The 26,800-nt window shown below is 41.6% G+C and overlaps 1 long non-coding RNA gene across 1 annotated transcript in view; it reads right to left on the bottom strand.

The window, feature by feature from the left end:
- Positions 1–2,026: 2,026 nt before the first annotated feature.
- The window catches only part of LOC138848058 (uncharacterized), a 50,663-nt gene continuing 25,889 nt past the window's right edge, over positions 2,027–26,800 (bottom strand). Inside the window, exons 3-4 of the long non-coding RNA XR_011385919.1 lie at positions 25,571–25,706; positions 2,027–2,158 (exon numbers count right to left, since the gene is read on the bottom strand). This is a non-coding gene — a long non-coding RNA (uncharacterized lncRNA). The remainder of the gene's footprint in view (positions 2,159–25,570; positions 25,707–26,800) is intronic.

Below are 26,800 nucleotides of genomic sequence, written 5' to 3'. Positions count from 1 at the left end.
TCCAGAAAAGGGTGGTGTAGATGCAAGGTGGAAAATGCAAGGTGAGTTGATTCATCTTTCTCAGGCTGTGGTTTCCATGGGCAACTTTTACAACCAACTGCCTTATTTGTTCCTCTTCCACAGAGTGGAACACATGTTAAGTCATCCTATTTAGCCAAAAGCCAGTGGCAGCACTTCAATATGTCATCAATCCAGGGACAGCATTGTGGTACAAAGAGGTAAGTTGCCAACTGCAACAGCAGCATGCCTTATGGCACTGCTTTGAGACTCACCACCTTCACTTCTCATTCAGCTCTTTGCTTGGGAAAGCAACAAAGATTGCCCAAGAGTTTGGGTTCCTGCACCCCCATGGGGGACTGGGACAGAGTTCCAGGGTCCTGGCTTCAGCCTGGCTCAGCCCCAGCTATTGTGGCCATCTGGAAGTGAGCCAGCAGATGGAAGATAGAGATCTCTCTCTCTATTACTTTTACCTAAGCATACATTACATACATAAATGAAGATGCATCAATATAGCAACTTGTTGAGGAAAAGTCTTCTGATTATTGCAGGTTTTGTTTCAATGCAGAAAAATATTCAGACACAAAAATTATAAACTGATTTATATTTATATTTCTCAACCACATACTTTTCAGAAAAAATTGTCTGCCACTCAGCATCAGGTATCAGTCTGAAAGCATTCATTAAAAAATCAAGTAATTTTACTAAGCACAAAAACCTCTAGTATAGACTGCATATAAACCAGTGGCTTCCATGAGTATACACAGATTGATTTTTGTTAATTTACGGGGATCACTGCACTTCCCTGGCATGGAGCTGTCTGAAGAGTTTAAACACTGATGGGTGTGGCATTATTTCTGATATTTGCTTATTATCCAGAGTGCATTTATTAAATATCTATCTTGAACTCCACACTCTATAAATCTATTTCAAATATGTAGATATTTAATGGTACTTACACATTTACAAACTGAGCTAATCCTCCTAACTTCTCTCTGGAATAGCTATGCCTTTGACATTGCCTTTTTTCACACATATGGAAATGCATAATATGCTTCTGTATGGTACTTCAGAATTTATAAAAGGCTTTTCAGGTAAGATTTACATAACATCATGTGAAAGTGGCCAAAGGACACAGTCTTCTCATTACAGAGGGGAGAGGTATGAAGTCACTCTCTGAACAGTTACTCAGATTCTATCAGTCAGGTTCAGAATCTTATTAGGTATCAGATACACATCTAGATTTTTTTCCCTACTGTCTCTTTGTCAGAATTCCCAGCCTATGAGTGAACTTCATCTGAATGAATGCTAATATTCAAGGTTCTAAGTGAAAAAATTACTGAGGTTTGTATTGGTGAGGAAAGCATGTGTCTAAATGTTACTTGTATTTAATAATAAGTATTGAATCATATGAAACTGAATATAAGATTATGCAAATTTTTAAGATGAAGAGCATATATTTAAAACCACATTCTTACATTTTGCAAACGTGTTGAAACAGCTTACTGGAGCATGTGTTTGGCATAGTGGTAAAGCCTTCCACATCCCAGTCAGAATGCTCAGGGCTCAAGCCCTAGCCCTGCTTCTGCTTCTGGCTTCCTGCTAACAGAACCCTGGGAGGCAGCAGCTGATGGCTCAAGTACTTGAGTCCCTGCCACCTGTGTGGGAGACCCACACTGAGTTCCTCGCTTCAGCCTGACCCAGCTCTGGTTGGTGCAGACATTTGAGGAATGAGCAGGAAATGGAAGGGCTCTCTCTGCCTTTCAAATAAACAAAAATAACTATACAGACCTTTTCTTAAGGTGTCTTGTTCACATCTAAATGATTTCCCTTTTCACAGTAAAATGCCTAACTGTCCTCTTTAGTAACAATGCATGTTTTGCTCTCCATGTCCACTCCTGAGCTCCAAGTACTGGCAGCTCACCCTAGCATGCTGACTGGTTCCAATGTTCAAGTACTCATCTCCCATTCTCTTTTGGTGGGTCTACCGGAAAGAAAGGAGAGTATCTACAGTAATTAATATCTTACTGTGGCTCTTGCTGTCCACCTGCAGGCCTGAAGGATGACCACCTGAATACACACTGTGATGTTCTGGACGTAGTTTTCAAACTTCAGTCACTTTGCAGCTGAGGGACTCTGTCCTCGTCAATCACTTGAAAGCCTGCAGGAGTAGGGAGAAGCTGTGTTTGAAGAATTCACAAATACAGTGCATTGAAGCCAACCACTACCACCCCCACCACACCCCTACTTCAGGGTTCTGGCAAATCCCAAACCAGGAGTTTGGGACCAGCAGTGGTTCAGGAGGTGACCTCAACTCCTTACTCTGAACAGCTCCAAAGAGCCTGGTGCACCCAGCGGGAGCTCAGCACCTCGAACTCCCACCCTCCTGCCCTTGCCACCAGGATGCCCGGCTCCCAGAGCCTCCAGGAGGCCTGCAGCAGACCCGCAGGTCCAGGTGCACTGGGATGTGCGTCCAGAACTAACCCAAAATACAGGCCCAGCTTAAGTGTCACCTCCCCACAAAGTCACTGTCACCTACTCCCTCCCGGAAGGCTGCAGGCCAGCACCCGGCACCGGGTGTCATGGCATTTGGGGTTCACCCGCTCTCCCTCAAAGGAAGATGCCCCCGTGGGAACCCCGCTCCACCTGCGGCAGGGCTGGGGGTGGAAGGGCCGAGCCAGCCTCCACCCTAGGACTGCAGCCTGGGAAAGTCCAGGGCCCCAGTGCCCTTGCCAGGCATAGGGTCTCTCTAAGTGTACTCTGAGCCAGGGCCTCAGCCATCAGCAGCTCTCTTGCTTCCAGAATCTGCTGCAGGGCAGTTCAGGCTCAGTCCAGCAGGGGGCCTCAGGACAATTGTTGCTGCCCTGAGGCAGGACCAGTGCTGCAAGACCCGCCCCATGTAGGCTGGCTATAGAGGCGGTGGACATTGGTGGGCAGCTGGTAGTTGCAGTGTGTGCGCATGACATGGGTGGTGTTAGGTTCTTGGCTGTCCCGTTTCGTGCCTTGGGGCTAAAATGCCGGTGGTGGCCCCTGAGTCAGGAGGGGCAGGAGAAGAAGAGACAGACCTGGTGAGTGTGACTGCCCACCTCTCCTGCCAGCCCTGCTGGCTGAGGCTTGCAGCACGTGCTGCACTTGGGGAAGCAATGAAGGCCAAGTCTCAGCAGGAAAACCAAGTGCGCGGTGCTGATTTACTCACTGACACAGCATCTGTGTGGTCTGCATGGGCAGACAGGGGGAAGGGTTTGGTAGAAGGGTGCTGGAGGTGCACTGGGCCTTTGTGCTGCTGCCTGCTGTAGGCATCCAGGGCAGCAGAGTCCTGCGGGGTCCCTAGAGATCCTGGCCATGCTGTGCCTTCCATCATCCACCCTCCTGCACTGATGCTGGGGGAAGTGCTTCTGTGGTTGATATCTCATTGGAATCCATGGTCATTTTCTCATGATGGGCTGATCTCACACAGTGACAATCATGGAACAAATCACTGTTCTGTGGCATCTGCCTCCCAGGAGCATTGCAGGTGGACAGGGGGAAACGGGTGACTGGTGGCACCTCCTGTGCATGGTCTCTGTCCCATCCTGGACCGAAGGTGGAAAGGGAAGGAGAGGAGCTGGCTCAAAGCAGTCCCGCTGCGGGTTCCATTAGGTGCAAAATGTCTCCCGATTGCGGTTAACCTTGCAGAGAAACTGTCTCCTTTTGTGGGCAAGTGACAGCATCTGCTTTATTAGCTGTGCAGTGTATTGATAATTAAAATTTGGGCATCCCTATCTATAGTCCTCACAGCATAGTTACATTCTGAGGAAGTGATGAAACTGCTCAGTACTTCGGGGCTGAGTGTAATATTAGGTGGGCAAGCCTGTTGTTGGCTTTTGGTTTATAGCTATTGGGCGACTTTATTTGGTAAAAATGCATTCAGGCTCAGTAGTGTATTCAAGGATGACCACTTAGTGAATTGTCTTTTTTTTTTTTTTTTTGTAAGAATAAGAGTATTGAAGACTGGGTTGAGCTACCTATGGCAAAACTCCACCATTCCTGGGAAGGCCACAATTGGCAAGAAAAGCAGGTAGCAAGCTTTCACCAAGTAAGTTGAGATTCCTGTGTTTGCAATCTGAAGAGCTCACTGCTGAGCTGGGAGGGGAACTGCTCTGAGCACAACTCATTAGAGAACTGCTCTTGCAGACCTTCCCCGAAGGAAGCACTGTTGTGGTCAGAAGCATTCCAGGAGCTGCTGGGCAGCAATTGTGAATTAGGCTTGAATTGAATCCACTGCAAGTATCACAAGAGTGCAGAAAGGCTGTGTCCTCAAATCAGCAGCTCACCAAGGAGAATTTGACTTAACCTAGAAGGTCTGTTTATCTCCGCTTATTTCTCAACATATTCACACCAGGTGGGGAAGATAAATCACCCTTCAGCTCTGCAATGGCAGTGCTCTTGGTTGAGGCTGAGGATGCTTTTCATTGCATGCAGTGTTTGCAAGAGACTTAGTTCCCTGAGGATTTATGCCTCTCCTGTAAATACATTTTTGGCATTAAAACAAACTGAAGTATTTCTGTTTTAGTAGTATGGAACCAACTTAAGTATATTGCCTACTGGCATCTTTGTCTTTAAAGAGCTAAATCCACAGGATTACAGGATTGAGTAAAAACAAGAGAATAGCTAATCCTAGTACTAGAAAAGCACAAGGGAATGTTTGATCATTAGCTTCCTTATATTCCTCATGTTTCTTTTTATTTTTCTGCCTGCTCTTCCCTACATACAGATGGTCTGGCTGTATTGGAAGCTTTTTTAAAAACTGAATTCTGTGAAGAAAATATAGGCTACTGGCTAGCTTGTGAAAACTTCCAAAAAAATCCACCCACCCCAGAAGCTATCCTTATATGCAAGAAAAATATATACACTCTGCTTAGAAAAAGGCCCAAAAGAGGTTAGACACAATTCCTCATTTCAGCATAAAGTGTACACTCTTGACATCAAGAAGCAACAAAAGAAGTAAAGACATAAGACTAAAGCAAGGGCCAGGGAATCTGAAAAGCTTCCTCTCCTGATGCCCTGACTTTCAAATAAGTCTCCCCAGACCTGGCAGGTGGAGCTCATCACACATTACAGCTTCTGATTTCCACTTTCAAAGAGCAGAGCCCCCTTTTCTAACAAAGGATAATGAGTGATCTTTGTTTCAGATGAACATGCTTTCAAACCAAAACTCTTATTATCCAAAATATAAGAGAAGCTATGACTCCCAGCTTTACAACTGCCTCGAAAAGGGTGTATTGCTTGATGGAGAATAACTTTCTGAAGTTGTATTTATTGGCAAGGCAGAGTTACAGAGAGAAAAAGAGAGGGAAAGACAGCGGTCCATCTGCTGGCTCACTCCCTAAATGGCCACAATGGCCAGGGCTGGGCCAGGCTGAAGCCAGCAGCTTCCTCCAGGTCTCCCATGTGGGGGCAGAGGACCAAGCGCTTGGGCCATTCTCTGCTGCTTTACCCAGCAAGGAGTTGTGGAAGAAGTAGAGCAGCTGGGAGTCAAACTGGCATCCATGTGGGTTGTTAGTGCTGCAGGCAGCAGTGTAACTTGCTATGCCACAACACCAGCCCCCAGAAAGAACTCTTATCCCTGGTCTTTCTTTTGAGTCAGAATGCTCCCAGGACTTGTGTTGAAAACCACAGATCACCACAGAACCCCATGAGAAGAAAAAGGAGTCCCAGAGTAGAGGACATGTTCTGTTTCCTACGGCAGAAGTTTTTGACTGCCAGAGACGAACATTCAATTCAGCCTGGGTGTTTGGGAAATATACCTCGCAACTGGGGATTCCAGTTCAGGTAGTAAATCAGGAAGCTGGTGACTGTCCAGGAGATGCCTGTATCAGAACAGCTTCCACCACCGTGAAGACACAGGCAGGAAATACGTGGTCTGAGTGGGGTGGGTCTCACTGGAAAAGCAGGACTCTGAGATGGAAGATAATGCAATGGAATGCTGTTGTTCCAGACTCACTTAAAATCAATAGGTCTGGGATTCTGTAGCCTTAGCTACCTAGCTCTACATCTTTCCTTAAATCCATCCATATTACCACATGGTTTTAATTCTAGGTTTTAAGTCCAAACTAATGTAACATGTTTATTATGTAGAATCATCCATTCTATTGTTGTGTATTGCTGAAGCTGAAGTGATGTTTGAATTGTTAAATGGTATATAAAATAGTGAGTGCTCATGTGTAGAAAACCACAGTGGCTGTTCCAAGTGCCAAACACTCTTGAAGGCAGTTAAGCTTTGAAGTGGTCTTTGAATATTTGAATACATTTATTTTGATAACTAATGTCATTGAATACTCAGAGTCCAGGTGTGAGTTGATTTGATTTTTGTAACTGGAAATATGACCAACATAAGATCTTTGTAGTAGAGAAGAAGCATGCATTACTGAATCTGTGCAGGGAGAACTGACAGCCCCCAGAGCTGAGATGAGGGTGGCAAGGAAGATGCTCTTTTCTAAACCTAAGTCACAGCACATCTTTAGAACGACCCAGGGTTAAAATTACTAACAGAATCTTTAATTAAACATTAAGGTATTTGATGAGAATAGAACATTGACCTAAATCCCTTCTTGAGGATTAAGAACCAGCTAAATAGGAGGCTGCGGTGGTGACCTCGAAGGGGTTGGAGCCTGGGGTCAGGGGTCGTGGGTCCCAATGGCTGGTCCAGAATCATCACGGGCTACCTGGGTCGTGGGCCAGCACTATGGCTCGGGGCTCCAGAGGTCGGGGGAAGCCTGCTGGGCCCCTTCTTGCTTCCTTCTTTGGGCAGAAGTCAGGCATCACAAAGTGACCTAAAGTGACCAGTTTGGTGCCGAAATCCCTGAGGCACCACTGGAGCCCGGGGCCAGGCCTGCAGGCAGGGCAGAAGCAGAGGGGAGACACCGGGACCTGGGGGCCAAGGCTTCAGGTGTTTCTGTTGGCCCCCAGGCACCCACGGGGCCTCAGCCTCTCTCACAACAGAAATGTGCATGCACCTCAGACCATTTTTACCCTTAATTCCACTTTAAAGAAAGGTTCATCGAGGATTGACTCATGGCATGGGGGTGCAACCACAGCCTGCATGGCCCACATCATGGGCACCAGTTCCATTCCCTGACGCCCTACTTCCTCTCCAACTCCAGCCAACGAGTGCAGTGGTGATGGACAGGTGCTTGGACCCCACACCACATGGAGATGGGAGGGGGCTCATGGGCCTTCAGCCTCACCCAAACATTGGGGAATCAAACCAGCAGATCGAAGACCCCTGTCTCTATGCCTTTCAAATAAATCTCTTAAAATAAATAAAAAAGAAATGCAAATAAAAAGAACCAGCTAAATAGACATGAACTGTATGGAGACAAACACCAATATTACATTACTCAACTCTCCACTGCTCCAATGAACAAAGAAGACAAATAAGAGGGATATAGGCCTCCCCTTTTTTGTTATCCTTCCCTTGGTTCCAACTAGCATGGGCTTCCAGAAAATGCGCAAGGAATCCATTCTCTTCTGTGGTCAATACATGATCTCAGAATTTCCCTTATTCATTTGCCTAACAGATTTTGATTATGTCACTCTAGGTAAAGGGAAGGCAAGAAAACTGCCCTTTTCCCCCATTTTTAAAATCTATTATTTATTTGAAAGGCAGAGTTATAGAGAAGGGGTAGAGACAGATCTTCCATCTGCTGGTTCACTTCCCAAATTGGCCTCAGCTGAGCCAATCTAAAGTCAGGCGCTTCTGCCAGGCCTCCCACATGAATGCAGTGGTTCAAGCACTTGGGCCACCTTCTGATGCTTTCCCAGGCACATTAGCAGGGAGCTAGATTGGAAGTGGAGCAGCTGGGACTTGAATCAGCACCCATATGGGATGCTGGCACAGCAGGCCATGGCTTTACCCACTGTGTTGGTACCGTGTGTTTGTGTGTGTGTATGTGTGTGTGTGTATGTATGCATGTATTTTTATTTCAAAGACTCATTTATTTATTTGAAAGGCAAGGTTAGAGAGGGAGAGACATAAGAAGAGAGATCTTTCAACCTCTGGTTCACTCCCCAAATGTCCACAACAGCAGAGGCTGGGCCAAGCCAAAGCCTGGAGGCTGAAAAGCAGATAATCTTTAGTTATTAATTTAAAATGAATAGGCTGTAGCTGGTACTGTGGCATATAAGGTAAAGCCACCACCTGCAGTGCTGGCATTCCCTATGGGCACTGGTTCATGTCCCAGCTGCTCTGCTTCTAATCTAGCTCCCTGCTAATGTGCCTGGGAAAGCAGCAGGAGATGGCCCAAATACTTGGGTGCCTGAATCCATGTGAGAGAGCTGGAAGAATCACCAGGCTTTGGATTAGCCCAGCTCCAGCTGCTTGCAGCCACATGGGGATTAAAACAGCAGACAGATCATCTCTATTTATGTGTCACTCTTTATAATGCTGTCTTTCAAATAAATAAATAAATAAACCTTTAAAAAAGGTTTATTAATGTATGCTATAATCCAATCCAGGAACAGTAAGAGAAGCATTAAATATTGCTACCTATATTTTTATTTTTTAATTTTTTTAAACTTTTATTTAGTGAATATAATTTTCCAAAGTACAGTGTATGGATTACAAAGGCTTCCCCCCATAACTCCCCTCCCACCAGCACCCCGCCCATCTCCCACTCCCTCTCCCATTCCATTTACATCAAGATTCTTTTCCAATCATCTTTATACAAAGAAGATCGATTTAGTTTATATTCAGTTAAGATTTCATCAGTTTGCAGCACACAGAACACAAAGTGTAAAATACTGTTTGAGTACTAGTTATAGCATTACTTCACATTGGACAACACATTAAGGACAGAGATCCCACATAAGGAGTAAGCACACAGTGATTCCTGTTGTTGACTTAACAATCTGACACTCTTGTTTATGGCATCAGAAATCTCCCTGGGCTCTAGTCATGAGTTGCCAAGGCTATGGAAGCCTCTTGAGTTCACTGACTTCGATCTTATTTAGACAAGGTCATAGTCAAAGTGGAAGTTCTCTCCTCCCTTCAGAGAAAGGTACCTCCTTCTTTGATGGCCTGTTCTTTCTACTGGGATCTCACTCACAGAGATCTTTTATTTAGGTCCTTTTCTTTTCTTTTTTTCTTTTTTTGCCAGAGTTTCTTTCCATACCTAAAATACTCTCATAGGCTCTTCAGCTAGATCTGAGTGCCTTAAGGGCTGATTCTGAGGCCAGAGTGCTGTTTAGGACATCTGCCATTCTACAAGACTGCTGTGTATCGCACTTCCCATGCTACCTATATTTTATATGGTCTGAGTATTGTATAAACTAAAATATACAACACTAGGAGTATGCTATCAGTAATTACACTGCCAATCTCAGTGATTATAAATAAGAATTTTAGCAACTATACTGATTCTGAACAGTGATTCAATGATTCTGTTTTTAAATTTAAAAATGCCCATGAACTTGAATGTTTCTGTGTAGCTCCTCATAGAACTACAAGCTTTAGAATTTCTATGCTGTTTAGCATTTCATCTTCAGTGCGAACTTGATTATTACACTGCCAGTTTATAAAACACTTCACAGTCATGTGAGCCTAACCATAAGATAGGACTGTGTAGAATAAATCCTTTAACTATAAAGACAATCTTATCTCACAAGGGAGGAAGATCCAGAGGGGTCAAATGACTTGCTAATGTCACTTAGCTCTGTCAGCACAGAAACAAGGAAAGCTCTCAGCTTCCTGCCACCTCCCCTTACACCACCTGCCTCAACTAGATGAACCTGTAATTTTAAGGACACTCAGGCACCATGAGTTTAAATGAATTTTTCAAGGTTACATGACAAGTACCAAAGCCAGAAGCAAAAATTATTGCTTCCATCTTTCTCTTCCTTGTCCACAATGGAAGTCCGATGTACAGTTATGCATTATTCTAATATCACAACCAAGAAGCATTATTTTTCCCCAATTTAACAATGAAACTTTTTTTCCATTGAGGAAGTTATTTTAATGGATGATACAAACATACTTTTTTGTTTTTTAATTGGAGATGCAAAGAAATGAACAAGTAGACAGAGAAGTAGTATTCACCCTCTAGTTCACTGCTGAAATGTCCCCAGTGGCCAGGGCTGTCCCAGGAGTAGGGAACCCAATCATCTGAGCCATTTCTTGCTAGCTCCCAGGGTCTACATTATCAGGAATTGGGAGGCAGGTACTGGAACCAGGAATCAAACCAAGAAACTCCAATATGAGACATAGGCATTTGAACCACAAGGCTACACCCTGGCTTCCAGACTTGTTTTTTCACCAGTCCTCTGAAAAGGAAAGTTAATTACAACCTGAAATCCAAGACTCTGGAGTCCTCAGGTGTGTGCTTCTATGCAAGTTGATGCATTAGAGTTACATATGTTGCCCAAGAGTCTGCAGTTTAGAGAGAACAGAAGAGTGAAACATGTGTCAGAGGATGTCAGCATTGGAGAGGTGGCTGTGCTCTAGTCAGAGGCTGAGGAGGACAAGTCCACAGGGAGCAGCAGCTTGATTTAGTCACAAGGAAACCGGCTGTTTCTGGATTCATCCACCCCTCCCAGCTGACTGGCTGTGGAATTCTGATTGAATTCACCTGAAAATCCCACTCCCACTCGATTTGGAGGGAATTAATATCTGTCCCCTAAGTAAAAGGGTTCCATTTCTTTTTCCAAACCACAAAAAATCATGTTGGTTGCGTTGCCTGTAAATTTCTAAGCATGAAACACCAATTTTTTTTTTTTAATTTCATAATAGCTACTCTGTCTGAACTCTTGTTTGTATTGCATCAGAATACAAAATCTTGGGAGGAAGAAGGCAAAACCAACTCAGACCCAGAAAACATTTAGAAAATTGCTGCTTAAGTACCAAAATTAGCAGAGGCACACAAAACAGTGACAGAAAGCCAGAATTGGAGCAAGCCAACAGCTATGCCCTGATTCAAAAAGACGGTTCCTGCTGTACCCTGAACTCCTTATTCCAGCCTCCAAACCAAAGCTAACATCAGAAAATTCATTACAAACCATGATAAATAAGAAAACTGTGAAAAAAGCCAAAGAAATGCAAGAGTCCTTAGTGATATTGGGCTTGATTTAGTCACAAGGAAACCGGCTGTTTCTGGATACATCCACCCCTCCCAGCTGACTTGCTGTGGAATTCTGATTGAATTAACCTGAAAATCACAGTCAAACTCGATTTGGAGGAAATTAATATCTGTCCCCACAGCAAATTGGTTCCATTTCATTTTCCAAAACACAAAAATTCATCTTAGTTATCCTGCCTGTAGATTTCTAAGCCTGAAAAGCCAATTTATTATGTTTTTTATTTCATAATGGATCCTCTGTCTAACTTCTTGTTTGTACTGCATCAGAATACAAAATTTGGGATGGAAGAAGGCAAAAGAAACTCAGACCAAGAAAACATTTAGAAAATTGCTGCTCAAAACCAAAAATTGGCTGAGGCACCCAAAACAATGACAGCAAGCCAGAATTGGAGCAAGCCAACATCTGTGCCCTGATTGAAAAAGACCATTCCTCCCGTGCCCTGGACTCCATATTCCAGTCTGAAAACTAAAGCTCACATCAGAAAATTCATTACAAATCATGATAAATAAGACAAATGTGAAAAAAGCCAAAGAAATTCAAGAGTCCTTTGTGATATTAGGCTTGATTTAGTCCCATGTAAACTGGCTGTTTCTGGATTCATCCACCCCTCCCAGCTGAATGGCTGTGGAATTCTGATTGAATTCACCTGAAAATCGCACTCACACCTGATTTGGTGGGAATTAATATCTGGTGCTGGTTCTGCGGGCTGGGGCTTTAACCCACTGTGCGATAGCACTGGCCCCTGTAAGTGGTTTTCTTAATTATTCCCAGCTTTCTGTCTGTTTTGTTTTTAGATTTATAATAATTTCTTAATGAAAATGGATGTAGGAAGGTAAATTTTATTCTCAGGGAATATATAGAAACAAGATGTATGATGAATTTGTCATGACTATCAATCATTGCATTTATCCAAGAAAAGGCAATGTCATCTCTCATTTTCTGTTGCCATAGCAAAATATATATTTGTTATATGATTTCAATTGAAGTCAAGGATAATATTCTAAATTTTGGGGTCATAATGTCCAACACATTCTTTAGTGTTATACAGATGATGTAGTGGGCAGTGTTTTAGTTCCACCCTGGAAATAAACACTTAGCATTCTGCAAGAGAATTACTTACCTAGGGCTAAACCACAAATCAGTGACATTTATTATTTTTTTTGACAGGCAGAGTGGACAGTGAGAGAGAGAGAGACAGAGAGAAAGGTCTTCCTTTGCCGTTGGTTCACCCTCCAATGGCCACCATGGCCAGTGCACAGCAGCCGGCCCACTGTGCTGATCTGATGGCAGGAACCAGGTACTTATCCTGGTCTCCCATGGGATGCAGGGCCCAAGGACTTGGGCCATCCTCCACTGCACTCCCTGGTCACAGCAGAGAGCTGGCCTGGAAGAGGGGCAACTGGGACAGAATCTGGCACCCCGACTGGGACTAGAATGAAGTGTGCCAGCGCCACAAGGTGGAGGATTAGCCTAGTGAGCCGCGGCGCTGGCTGCATTTATTTTTTTTAATTGTTAGAGTAATGCAGTCCTTAATAGTTTGAGGAGATGAACTTGATTCCCAGCTAGAGTAAGAACACTGTGGGGAAAATAATCTACTGCATGTTCTTTCACGTTTTAAGATTGTATTTAACAATTTATTTATTTATTTAAAAGAGTTACACAGAGAGAGGAGAGGCAGAGAGAAAGAGACAGAGGAGAGATCTTTCATTCAACATTTCACTCTCCAATTGGCTGCACTGGCCGGGCTGCACCCATCTAAAGCCAGGAGCCAGGAGAATTTTCTGGGTATCCCACACGGCTTCAAAGGCCCAAATCCTTGGGCCTTCTTCTACTGCTTTCCCAGGTCATAGCAGAGAGCTGGATCAAAATTAGAGCAGCTGGGTCTTGAAACGGTGCCCATATGGGATGCTGGTGCTTTAGGCCAGGGCATTAACCCACTGTGCCACAGTGCCAGCCCCAAGGTTTATTTATTAACTTATTTGAAAGGCAGAGTAATAGAGATAGGGAGAGATGGGTAGTGAGAAAGAGATATCTTCCATCTGCTGGTTCATTCAACAAATGGCCACAATGGTTGGCCAGGCCAAAGCCAGGAGTCTGGAACTCTATCTGGGTCTCCCATATTTGTGGAATTGGCCCAAATACTCAGGCCATCTTTCACTGCTCTTTCAGCCACTTTAGCAGGGAACTCAATTGGAAGTGGAGCACCAAGGACTCAAATTGTCTGTCCACATGGGATGCCTGAATTGCAGGTGGAGATCTACCTGCTGTACCACAATGCTGGTGCCTACTGCAGGTTCTCAAAGCTCTCTGTATTTCCCTCAGTCACAAATGCAGATTATAGTACAGAATTTCTCAGGTTCTGTTCTTGGGTAAATAACTCCATAGCTTTTACTTTAATTTGTTATCATGTTATTTCAGTTCTTTAAATGTTTATGAGTAGAATAATTATAGAAAAAGCAAAAGCTACTTTCTATTCTTTCTTGAATCTCCTCCCTTACTTAAAATATTTATGAGCCTGATAGAGAAAGAAATTGATGGAGTGAGAGAAAGCTAGAAAGCTCCCATGCACTTCTTCACTGCCTAAATAAAAATATCAAACAGAGGTGGGGCACAACTGAAGCCAAGAGTCAGGAATGGAATCTAGGCCTCCCTCTTGGTTGGCATCACCATTGCTTCCCCTGGTCTGCATTAGCTGGGAGCTGGAAACTGAAGCTGGCACTGAAATCCAACTTTGGAAATTTGATGCAGAGAGAGAGTATCTGAGCTGGCATCATAAACACTAAGTTAAATGCCTACTGTCTCTTTTAAAAATTTTTTTCTCTGCCATAATTGCATTGACTGTGTATAGTGTTTTTCTGGAAATTCTTCATTGTTCAATCCCTTCATAACTTCCCTGATGGTTTCTTGTCTTTTTTCCTGAATACTTCTACATTCTTCTGAACACTGCTCATTCCAGAGTGACTCTTGTCCCCCTTTCAGCCTACTGTGCAATTGCCCTTGACATAGTCTGGCCTTTGTGAACAGAAATTCCTGTTTCCCTCCAGCTTGGGCAATTTTCACAGCCTTTATACCATAGGTTTGATCCCCTGTGGAATGCTTCTGTGTGGCTGCCCAAATGCTCATAAATCTGAAATGAAATGGCATTCTTGCTTCTTCATCCATACCCATGTAGAAGATATACAACTGCCATTGTTTGTTAGGTGACAGAGTTGACATGTTGACCAGGAGTGTTCTGTCACAGGGGATGATAGCATTTGAAGACCTGGCTGTGTACTTTACCTGGGAGGAATGGCAGAACATGAACCAAGCTCAGAAAATCCTGTACAGGGATGTGATGCTGGAGACCTACAGCAGCCTGTTCTCCCTGGGTGAGTGACACTCATCACATGCCCAATGGTAACATTTTCTTGCTATTTGACAACTAAGTGAGCACTATTCATAAAGTTGAATGAGGGACAGGTATAGAATTTGAGTCCATGAAGAATCTGAATATCTATCACCTGGGAAGGATTTCACATTGGAACATTTGTTGCATAGCTCCTGGACCAAGCTGTACTCCTTTCATTAACCCAAGATAGTGATTTCACAAAGTCTATATTGTTTCCATTAGTAGGGCACTGTAGGACCAAACCTGACTTGATCTTCAAGTTGGAGCAAGGAGCAGAGCCATGGATGGGGGAAGAATGCCTACATCAGAGCCTTCCATATCAGTGTGTACATAACGGGCAGGGAGGCCAAAGCAGAAGCAGTGCAACAGATATTGACTGGTGTTCTTTCCACGAGTTTTTCCCAAGTCTTACTCCTGAAGACAGCTGGTCCTGTGATTCAGACACAGACATTCTACAGTATCTATGGAGATCAGTATCTCTGGTAAAGGCAAAGGAAATGAAGTTTTCTGTGAAAATCAACAAACCTCCAGAAACTCAAATTATCACAGAGGAGTGTTTATAGAAAGAAACAAGAGGAGGCAACCAGGGCTGATGTCTTCACAATGAGTTAGAAATCAATTTTCAATAATTGAGCAGACTCTGGGTTGCAGGAATAAATTATTTCAACTGGTGGGAATGTATAGCCAAGGTGGTATATTGGAACTTTCTGTAACTGTTGTAGTTATTAGAAGATTAGGATGTCAGGTTTCCTTAGAAATATGGGGAAACTATAATAGTGCAGATAAAACAGAGATTTTCATTAGAAAAATCCCACAAATGCTGTTTGCCTGGGAAGACAGAACACAAGACAACCACATATTCAAATCTTGTCCCATGAATGTGATCCTGCTTAGAGTATAGACACATTTCACTCTTTACCTTCAAGGAAATGATCTAGTAAAACTTCCCCATATTTATGGTTGAAATATCACAGAAGTACAAAACCCACAATTTTTCTAAAAATGAATTGAAAAAGGGGCTGGCACCGTGGCTCACATGGTTAATCCTCCCCCTGCAGCACCAGCATCCCATATGGGCCCCGGGTTCTAGTCCTGGTTGCTCCTCTTCCAGTCCAGCTCTCTGCTGTGGCCCGGGAGGGCAGTGGAGGATGGCCCAAATGCTTGGGCCCCTGCACCTACAATGGAGATAAGGAGGAAGCACCTGGCTCCTGGATTTGGATTGGCATAGATCCAAATGTATTTGCCATTTGAGGGGTGAGCCAATGGAAGGAAGATCTTTGTCTCTGTCTCTCACAGTCTAACTCTCACAAATAAAGAAATAAAAATACATTAAAAAATGAACTGAAGAAATGGACAGGGAAAAATTGGTTTCTAGATTACAGGTGAATATATTTATTAAATATTAGTCCATTCTGTGAAGTCTTATTCATTTTTGTGAAAGTAGAAAGTGAGAGAGAAACAGTGAGGAATAGATTTTCTATTAACTCTCTCCCCAAATACTATCAACAGTTATGACTAATCTGAAGCCAGAAGCCTGGAATTTCACCTACTCATCTCTATCACAGGGTCCCAAGCACATGAACCATTATCTGCTGCTTTCCAGTATCTATTATCTCAGAGCTGTATTGGAAGCAGAGTAGCCTCGGCTTAAACTGGCACTGTTTTGAGATACAGGCATCCCAAGCAGTGATTTAAGACATCTTACCACAAAAACCATTCAATCATACTTGGAAAAAATTCTGGTAGTAAACAGGATCATGGATGAACATTGGAAAATCTATGGATACAATTTAATATATTAATGTATAATGGAGAAAACCTGTATATTCATAAATATGTATCTTCTAATCATTTTTTGAAAATCTTATGATGGAATGAGGATATAAGCCTGAGCCATTCTCCCTCATTGCCCAAAGTAGATAAACTTTGGAATGTATTCCTTGCCCTTGAAACTCAATTGGGTCTCACAGCCTATTGCCTTCATACCCCACCCTGCATTATTTTCCAGGTTCCTAAGGCCCCCACCCAGTTCCTGGAATTCCCCTCCACTGCTGCCCCCTACCCTCATGCCCAGCCTTAGCCCTCCTCAAAAAGGTCTGGCCCCTGGGAATTGGGGCCTTCATGCTCCATCTTGTACAGGCAGTTGGTCACCCACCTCTGTGGATTAATTTTCTCTGAATAAATTCTGTCTGGCTGTAAATTCATACACTTTCTCCTCTATTCTACAACTCTTTTCCTAACATTTTGGTGCCCTGTGTGAGGAGGCACAAATGCAGAACTTTTCCTAACATCTTATCCCTCTTAAATACAAGTAACTTCATTCCTTTTACACGAGTATGCTAGAAGAAACAATTATATTTGATGTAGTGACATCATTTTTTTCTCACTTCAGTTGCCATGAAACTGGATGAACTGATTAAGACCAACCAGAAAAGTCTGGAGAAAAATCTGCATCAGGATGTTATGACAAATAATAAGACATTAACTCCCAAGGGAGTTGAATTCAGAAAAACACTTAATTTAAGTATAAGCCATATTCCAAAACTGAGTATCAAAAAGAGAAACTATTCAGGAATAAAACCTGAAGAATGCAGTATATGTCACAATATGTGTCCCCATTGTGGGCCTGATCAACTACAAGCTGGAGAGAAATTTTGTGCTACTAAGGTACCTGGGAACACTCTCCAGTTCTGTGAACCTCTTAATCAACAGCACAATATTCAGATCAAGGAGCAGGCACTTGAACAAATTGGACAAGGGAAAGTCTTCAAAAGCAAGAATATATTCTGTGAATCTGAGAAGCTTTTTATGGTAGAAACCTGTAATAAGTCAATTGCCACTATTGGCAAGACAACTCAAATAGTACAAGATTTCCATAAGAATTCTAACCTCAGTATACATCAACAAAGTCCCAAAAGAGAGAACGTTTATAAGTATATTGGGCCTGTGGAACCTGTTATTTACCAATCACATGTTAGACTGAATCATAGACCAAATATAGGGAAGAAATCCTATGCATGTAAACCTTGTGGGAAGTCATTCAGTATTAAATTCTGCCATACCCTCCATCACAGCACTCATATAAGTGGAAAACCCTCATGTGTGTAATGATTGTGGAGAAACCACTCACCAGAAGTCAGATCTCATTAGACATCAGAGAATTCACACAGGGTTGAAATCTTATAAATGTAATGACTGTGGGAAGTTCTTTGGCCAGAAGAAACACCTCATAAATCATCAGAGAATTCACACAGGTGAGAAACCTTATGAATGTAATGACTGTGGAAAATCCTTTGGCCAGAAGGCAAACCTCCTAAATCATCAGAGAATTCACACAGGGGAGAAACCTTATGAATGTAATCATTGTGGAAAAGCTTTTGGCCAGAAATCAACACTCACAAATCATCAGAGAAGTCACACAGGGGAGAAACCTTATGAATGCAATGACTGTGGAAAAACCTTGGGCCAGAAGTCAAACCTCATAAATCATCAGAGAAGTCACACAGGGGATAAGCGTTTATGAGTGCAATGACTATGGAAAACTCTTTGGCCAGAAGCCACACCTCATAAATCATCAGAGAATTCACACAGGGGATACGCCTTATGAATGCAGTGACTGCAGAAAAGCCTTTGGCCAGAAGGCAAACCTCAGAAAGCATCAGAGAATTCACACAGGGGAGAAACCTTATGAATGCAATTACTGTGGAAAAACCTTAGGCCAGAATTCAAACCTCAGAAAGCATCAGAGAATTCACACAGAAGACAAGCATTATGAATGCAATGCCTGCGGAAAAAGCTTTGGCCAGAAATCACAACTCAAAATGCATCAGAGAAGTCACACAGGGGAGAAACCTTATGAATGCAATAATTGTGGAAAAGCCTTTGCTGAGAAGTCAAAGCTCACAAAGCATCAGACAATTTGTACTGGGGGAAACCTTATGAGTGCAATGACTGTGGAAAAACCTTTGCTGAGAAGTCAAACCTCAGAAAGTATCAGAGCCTTCACACCATGGAGAAAGCTTATAAATGAAATGACTGTGGAAAAGCCTTTGGTCCCATCCTTGCATACCAAGGATAAATCCCACTTGGTCTGGGTGGATGATCTTTCTGATGCATTGTTGGATTCAATTGGCCAGAATTCTGTTGCAGATCTTTGCATGTATGTTCATCAGGGAAGTTGGTCTATAATTACTTTCTTTGTTGCACTTTTTTCAGGTTTAGGAATGAAGGTGATGCTGGCTTCATAGAAAGAATTTGGGAGAATCACCTCTCTCTCAATTGTTTTGAATAACTTGAGAAGAATTGCAGTTAGTGCTTTAAATGTCTGTTAGAATTCAGCAGTGAAGCCATCCAGTCCTGGGGTTTTCTTGGCGGCGAGGATCTTTATTACTGATATCATTTCCATCCGGTTATGTGTGTGTTTACGTTTTCTATATCTTTGTTGCTCAATTTAGGTAGGTTTTATGGATGGAAGGATGGTGGAAAGCCTCTTTGCTGTACTTCATAACTCATAAGATATCAGAGAATCCACACAAGGAATTTTCTACATGACCTTTTTGTGCAAGTTATATCTCATGAAATATTAGAGAATTCACCAAGGGGAGAAATGCATGAATGTAATACATGTGAATAAGCCTTTGTGGTGCAAATCAGACCTCATCAAACATAAAAGAATTCTCATGGGGAGCAATTTTATGAATGTAATGACTCAGAGCCTTTTACCATAATTCAGCCCTCATTGTACATCATCAAATTCATATAGGGAAAAACTCCTTTGAAAGTAAAATCCCTTTAATTAGAAGCCATACCTCATAAGACAACAGGGAATTCACGTGGGAGAGAAACCTTATGGGTGTAATGAGTGTTGGAAAGCTCTGCCCAAATCTCTCCTTATATCAGAATGCACAACATATATATCTAATGAATGAAATAAATGTGAGAAAGTCATTTCACATAGGTAATGCCTCATAATCCATCATGGAATTTGAACAAGGGAGAGACCTTAACAATATAATGAATGTGGAAGAGCTTTTCTCCAAAATTCATGTAAGTATTGTGACAAAACCTTTTGCTGGAAATCACATCCTATCCAACAGAGACTCATGTAAAGGAGAAAGCTTATAAATATTATTAGTGTGAAAAGGTTGTTTGTCAGAAGTCAATGGTACATCAGAGAATTGACACAGGTGGTTTCTTAGGAGTATACCGATTGTGTAAAAACATTTTCTTTATTTCAGGCTTGTATAGATACAGAATTCACAAAAGGTGATAGTCTTTGCATGCTGTAAATATGATAAAACCTTTAGCCAGAAATTAGACATCAACAGACTTCAGAGAATTCATAAGGAACAAAAGTCTATGCAATGAATTTGGAAAAAGTATTTCTGCTATAAATCAGTCTTCAATTCCCATGAATAGACTCACAAATGAGAAAACATGCATGCATACAAAAGTTTTGTACCATAAATTATCTCTAGATGGTAAACTAATATATCACACAAAAGAAATATCATGAGTATAATGGAATTGGGAATCGCTTTGCTATAAGGCAGAGTTCCAGAAAGCTTAGCAAGATTACAGAAAAGTCTCTGAAAATGTAACATGTCTGAAAGATTTGTTGGCATCACAAACTGGAGGATAGCTCAAGTGCATGTGTTTTTGTGACCTGGCATCCAAATTGATATCTCTTTTTCTTTGATGAATTCCTTGTTTATTTATTTAGCAGATTTAGAGACAAAGGATTCCTGCCCATTGATTTACTACTATATGCCCACAATTGCCATGGTAAGGTCTATGGCAAAAACTGAGTGCTGGGGGCTGTGAATCTGATTCATCACTGATAACATTGAAGACATTGGTTCCTGGTTCTTATGCTGCTATGCATGGAAATGTTTCTCTAATTTCATTTTCAAATAGTTCATTGTTAATATAAAGAAATGCTTCTAATTTTTAAAATTTCATTGAAATAATTTGTGATTAATGTGTCCTAGTCATGCATTATTACAGGGTGTAGTGCAATATTTGCACACATTTATGCAGTAAAAAGTGATCAAGCTAAGCAACTACAGTTTTATTAATTTTTAAAGAGTTATTTATTTGAAAGACAGAGTTACAGAGAGAAGTAGCAGCAGAGAGAGAGAGAGGTCTTCCTCTGCCGGTTCACTCCCCAGGTGGCCCAATGGCCGGAGCTCTGCCAATCTGATGCCAGGAACCAGGAGCTTCTTCCAGATCTCCCACTTGGGTGCAGGGACCCAAGGACTTGGGCCATCTTCTACTGCTTTCCCAGGCCATAGCAGAGAGTTGGATCAGAAGAGGAGCAGCCAGGACTAGAACTGGTACCCACAGGGGATGCTGGTGCTTCAGGCCAGGGTGTTAGCCCACTGTGCCATAATGCTGGCCCCCAAGCAACTACAGTTTCTAATTCTTCTCCATGATTTGAGACTACCAGTTCCTCTCTTTCAGTTCTTTACACAGAACCTAATATGGTTGAATGTAGTCATCTCATTATATTATGGGGCACCAGAAGTTCTTTCTGCCTCTTTGTATTTTGTTACCTATTATCCAATCCCCCTCTATCCCTAGCTGCTTCCCTTCTCAGCCTCTAGTAATCACAGTTCTGTGTTCAGATCCATTATTTTCTCTCACTTCCACATGTGACAAGGACCAGGTGACATTTGTGTTCCTGCTTCTGTCTTATTTCAATTAATTTAATAATATTTTGTTCTTTTTTTGTATCTAAAAGAGGTTGCCCTGTCCATTGTTTTTCACTGATGGACAGCTAGATTGGTTTCACATCCTGGCTGCAGTGAACTGTGTTATAGTGGCTGTGTTATGGGAAAATTGCTGTATCTTTGATATGCTCTTCTCCTTTCCTTCTAATAAAAGTTCCTTATTCTATATAGCCAAGAGCAAGATAACTCTCACATGGTAGGTCAATTTTTATCTTATTTTAAATTTTTGTTATTTATTTGAAAGAGTTACAATAGAGATAGGGACACAGAGAGGTCCTCCATTAGCTGGTTCGCTCTACAGATGACTACAAAGGCCAGAGTTATGCCATTCTGAAACCTGGAGACAGGAGCTTCCTCTGGGTCTCCCACATGGGTGCATGGGCCCAAGGACTTGGGCCATCTTCTACTGCTATCCCAGGAGATAGCAGAGAGCTGGATTGGAAGAAGAGCAGCTGGAACTAGAACTGGCACCCAAATGGGATGCTGGCCCCTCAGGCGCTGCACAACAGCACCGGCCCAATTTTTATCCTTTTTAAGGAATGGCCATACTGTTCTGCATAACATCTGTACTAACTTGTGTTTTCATCCACCATATATGATGGTTTTCTTTTCCCATGTGCTCTCTAGCATTTGTTATTTTTTATCAGTTTGGCATCAAGATGATATAGTATTGTTCATGTTTTTGTGTATTTTGAAATCAGTTAATTTGTTTATTAAATCTTTGTTTATTTGAAAAGTGGATTTAGAGAGAGGAGGAAAGACAGAGATAGCTTTCATCTGCTGGCTCACACCCCAGAGAGTTTCAAAGTTGAGCCTGGGGCATGCTGAAGTCAGGAGCATCATCCAAGTCTCCCATATCAGTGGCAAGGACCCAAGTCCTTCGTCCATCTTCTGCTGATTTCCCAGGTGTTTAGCAGTGAGCTAAATTGGAAGTGGAGATTCCTAAGCTCAAAGTGGAACTCACATGATATGCTGGCCTCACAGATTGCAGCTTACCCCACTTAGCCACAATGCCAGCCCCTCTATCAATTTAATTCCTCAAAAATAGGTCAGTAATGTTGGCATCTATCTCATTTTGTTTTTTCTCTGTTATTATTCAACTTATTGATGTCTTATTTTTGTTCACATTATTCCTCTCAATTGCTCTACCTGAGGTGAGTAGGGCTGCTGTGTTGCTTGAATGCAGTGTATGCTTTAGATTACTCATTTACTGAGTGCATGTCATTCACATAGCACTTCACCGAAATTCTACTATGTCCCAAATCCTCTTCTAGGCACAGAATTCAGACCACTTTTCTCTTAGGCCTAGATCTTGCCTTTAACATACTATTTGGAATTTAGTAGCTCATGAAATCTGCAGACTGCATAAATGAATGAATATTTTGAGGGCTGTGTTTTTGTGGAGGAACTTCATAGGAGACCGAAGGAATAAAATAAATCTAAAGTATCCACAGTATACAGAATGTATACTATTTTACAAGCCACAGAGAAGAGGAAGAAGAAGGAAAGTAGTGAGACTAGAAAGTTTGTGGCAAGACTAACAGGCACTGGTCAAGAACTTAATAAGCCCATTAGGAAAGCAGTAAGGTTTCTTTGTCTCCCCGTAGACTCTGCTCTCCAGAGGTGAACAGGGTCCTCTAAACCCACTTGCTGCACACACAAACACCTGAGTGTTGTATTCTCCCACAGGTGTTGGAGACTGATATGGTGTTCTGATTTATATTTACATAATGGCTAGTGACATCGGGCATATTCACATGTTTTGACCATTTACATTTCTTCTGAGAAATGTCTATTCAGATCCTTGCCTGTATTTTTTGGAGTTTTTCCAATTCATGTAAATGTTCTGGAAATCTGTAAACATTCAGAGTTTTAATTTTTCCTGCCATCTGTTCATTGTATCTACACTCTGATGTTTACTTTGTTGTGAAGAAGTATCTTAGTTGGATATACTCAAATGTCTCTGTTTTTATTTTTGTGACTATTGCTATTGGAATCTTACCCAAAAGCTATTGTGTGTTGACAATATTTAGAGTTTCCCTATGTTTACTTGGGTTTGGGTCTTATGATTAGATTTTTCATTCACTGTGAGTTCACTTTCACATAGTGTAAGTGATGTTGGAGTCTATTTTCAGGCTTCTACATTTGGATCATCAAGTTCCTCTGCACCACTTGTGAAAGAGATTCTTCTTTCTCCAGTTCATTTTAGTTCCTTTGTTAAATATGAGTTGCTGGTAGAAATTTGGGTTTATTTCTATGCTACCTAGTTTTTTCCATTGAACTATGTGTCTGTTATTATATCAGTGCTAACACTTCTTCTTTTTGTGTTTTTTTTTTTTTTGCAGTTTATTTATTTATTTGAAAGGCAGAGTCACAGAGAGGTAGAGGCAGAGAGAGAGAGAGGTCTTCCATCCACTGGTTTACTCCCCAAATGGCCACAATGGCCGGAGCTCTGTTGATCTGAATCCAAGTGTCAGGAGCTTCTTCCAGGTCTCTATGCAGGTGCAGGGGCCCAAAGACTTTGGCCATTTTCTACTTTTTTCTCAGGCTATACCAGAGAGGGGTATACGAAGTGGAGCAGCTGGGAAACATACTGGCACCCATATGAGATACCGGCACTGCAGACGGTGACTTTACCTGCTTTGTCATAGTGCTGACCCCTGTAATATGTCTTAAAATATGGTGTGATGTCTCCAGCTTTTTTTTGCTTTATAATATTTCTTTAGATGTTAAGCATCTCTCATGTTTCTATATGAATTTTAGCATCATTTTTTCTAGCTCTGAGAACATCGTTGGTATGTTGATTGGGATTGCATTGAATTTGCAAATTGCTTTTGGTAGTATGGACATTTTGATATTATTCTTCCCATTCACAAACATAAGTTTTCTGTGAGACTGTTAAAAAGCCTTGACAAAAATTGGACTTTATTACACAAAAATTCATCACTTTTTGGGATCATTTAAATCCATAATTTTGCACTAATATTTGATAAATAATTAAAGACTTTGAGCATTTTAGTAGGAGAAATTAAAATATTTATTTTATCAATTTATTCAAATATTGTTTAGATGTGATATTCAAATATTGTTTAGAGCCATTGTCTGTATTCCCTCTAAATTACGATCTTTCTGCTTTTTGCCTGTTAAACTTGTCCCTTGATTCAACAACCCTTTTTAATGTAATGTAAATGGAAAATGTCATTTCATAAGCTAAAAAAAAATGACAAAGAAGGAAAAAGAAGGGAGGGAGGTTGAATATATAATTATGTTCTCTTAATTTTTTCTATGAACCGTACTGAATCTTTTAAAAGCTAATGAAAATTAAAACTCTAAATTGGACCATTATGACCAATATTTAAAACAAGTGATTAAAAACTGTAGATGTCTTCAATTTTGATTATCATTCTTATTTAGAATATCTGAAAGAAATCCGGCTTCTCACTTAAAATATACCAGTGTTTTAGAATTCAGTATTAAATGACTTTGTTTAAAAGTGTTATTTAATCTATTGCTTTAAGTGGTAATACTATGGCCATTGTAAAACAAAATCCTTATCATTTTCCATAAAACAGAAAGGGCCTTTAAAACATCATCACTAAAAATATTAAGAGACCTAAAATATAACATTCTTAAAACCCAAGTGATACCATTCAAAATTTTCAAATATGCAGGGATAGTTCATGTCAAGTAACTAAATAATTGTGAAGTGTATATATGGAATAGCTTCTATAAATTCTTTTGGCAAGGGCTGGCACTGTGGCATAGTGGGTGAGGCTGCCACCTGCAGTGCTGGTATTCCATAGGGGCATCAGTTCAAGACCTGGCTGCTCCACTTCCTATCCAGCTCTCTGCTATGGCCTGGGAAAGCATTATAAAATGGTGCAAGTCCTTGGGCCCCTGCACCTGCATAGGAGACCAGGAAGAGGCTCCTGGCTCCTGCCTTCCAGTTGGCACAGCTCCAGCCATGGAGGCCAACTGTGGAGTGAACCAGTGAATGGAAGACCACTCTCTCTGCCTCTCCTTCTCTGTCTGTGTAATTCTGACTTTCAAATAATATAAATAAATCTTTAAAAAATTCTTTTGGCAAATAGATGAAGCTACTTGTTGTACATTTCAAATAAATAGCAAACATACTAGAAAAATATATTGAATAAAATTTAAGCAACTCATAGCTATACACAGAAATTTCTCACCATAACAACATAGCAACCACTAAATTTCCAAACTTAATTTTCCACAACTTAGAATCTTTAACTCCAGAAGGAGTATGAAATTGACAGAACAGTGGCCTATGTATCAGGATACCTAATGCTAATACAGAATTATCCCTGCTACAACTTACCTGTGTGACCTTGAACAATTCACTTTACTTCTCTGGGCCTTGGCATTTAGCATCCTCATGTGATAAAGGAGGCTTGGATAAGATCAGTTGTACTCTATCTTGAGACTTCAACGATCTCTCAGTTTCGAACAGGCACCTTAGGGGAAAGTAAACCTTTAGATCAAAGCTTACATTTTTAAATATAAATATATTTTAAACTGTTTCTACAACTAGTACAAAACAACACATTCAAATGTGTACCATGCCACTTTTCAATATTTGGGAATAATTAATGCATCATTTTAGAGCATTGTCTTGAGGCCAGTGCTGTGGTGTAGCCAGTAAAGCCACTGCATGCAGTGGGGGCATCCCATATGGAGGCTGGTTCAAGTCCCAGCTGCTCCACTTTCCATCCAGCTGTCTGCTATAGCCTGGGAGAGCAGTAGGAAGTTGGCCCAAGTCCTTGGGCCCCTGAATCTGCATGGGAGACCCTGAAGAGGTCCTGGCTCCTGGCTTCAGATTGGCATATCTCTGACCTTTTAGGCCATCTGGGGAGTGAACCAGCAGATGGAGGACCTCTCTCTCTCTTTTCCTCTTGTTCACTATCTGTGTAACTCTGACTTCCAAATAAATAAATAAATCCTTTAAAAAATCAAAAGAATATTGTCTGGCACACAGTGAACCACTAAGTACAAGATATTATTAGTAATATTAGATTGAAATGTTGAAATAAACTAGGCAATAAGCCTTAAGATGCAAATTAATACCAAGAAATATAATCTCAAATTTCTGTGTTCAACAAGGTAGTCTCTTTTTCACTACTAACTTTATACTGAATAAGATATTTTGATATTTTGTTAAAAGTAAATTTATCGGAGGCCAGCGCCATGGCTTACTTGGTTAATTCTCTGCCTGTAGTGTGGGTATCCCTTATGGGCAAAGGGTTCTAGTCGTGGTTGCTCCTCTTTCAGTCCAGCTTTCTGCTATGGCCCGGGAAGGCAGTGGAGGATGGCCCAAGTGCTTGGGCCCTGCACCCAGATGGGAGACCAGGAGTAAGCACCTGACTCCTGGCTTTGGATGGGCACAGCTCCAACTGTGGCAGCCATTTGGGGAGTGAACCAACGGAAGGAAGACCTTTCTGTCTTTCTGTCTATAACTCTACCTGTCAAATAAAAAAAATTATTAGTTTTTCATAAAAACTGCAGTATTGAAAAGGTTCTAAAATCCCTCTAATTCTAAATGTCTGTGACT

The sequence above is a fragment of the Oryctolagus cuniculus genome, unplaced genomic scaffold (assembly GCF_964237555.1).
Source record: "Oryctolagus cuniculus unplaced genomic scaffold, mOryCun1.1 SCAFFOLD_51, whole genome shotgun sequence".
Classification (NCBI taxonomy): domain Eukaryota; kingdom Metazoa; phylum Chordata; class Mammalia; order Lagomorpha; family Leporidae; genus Oryctolagus; species Oryctolagus cuniculus.
The sequence above is the reverse complement of the archived record's forward strand: the minus strand, read 5'-3'. Positions and strand labels throughout refer to the sequence as shown.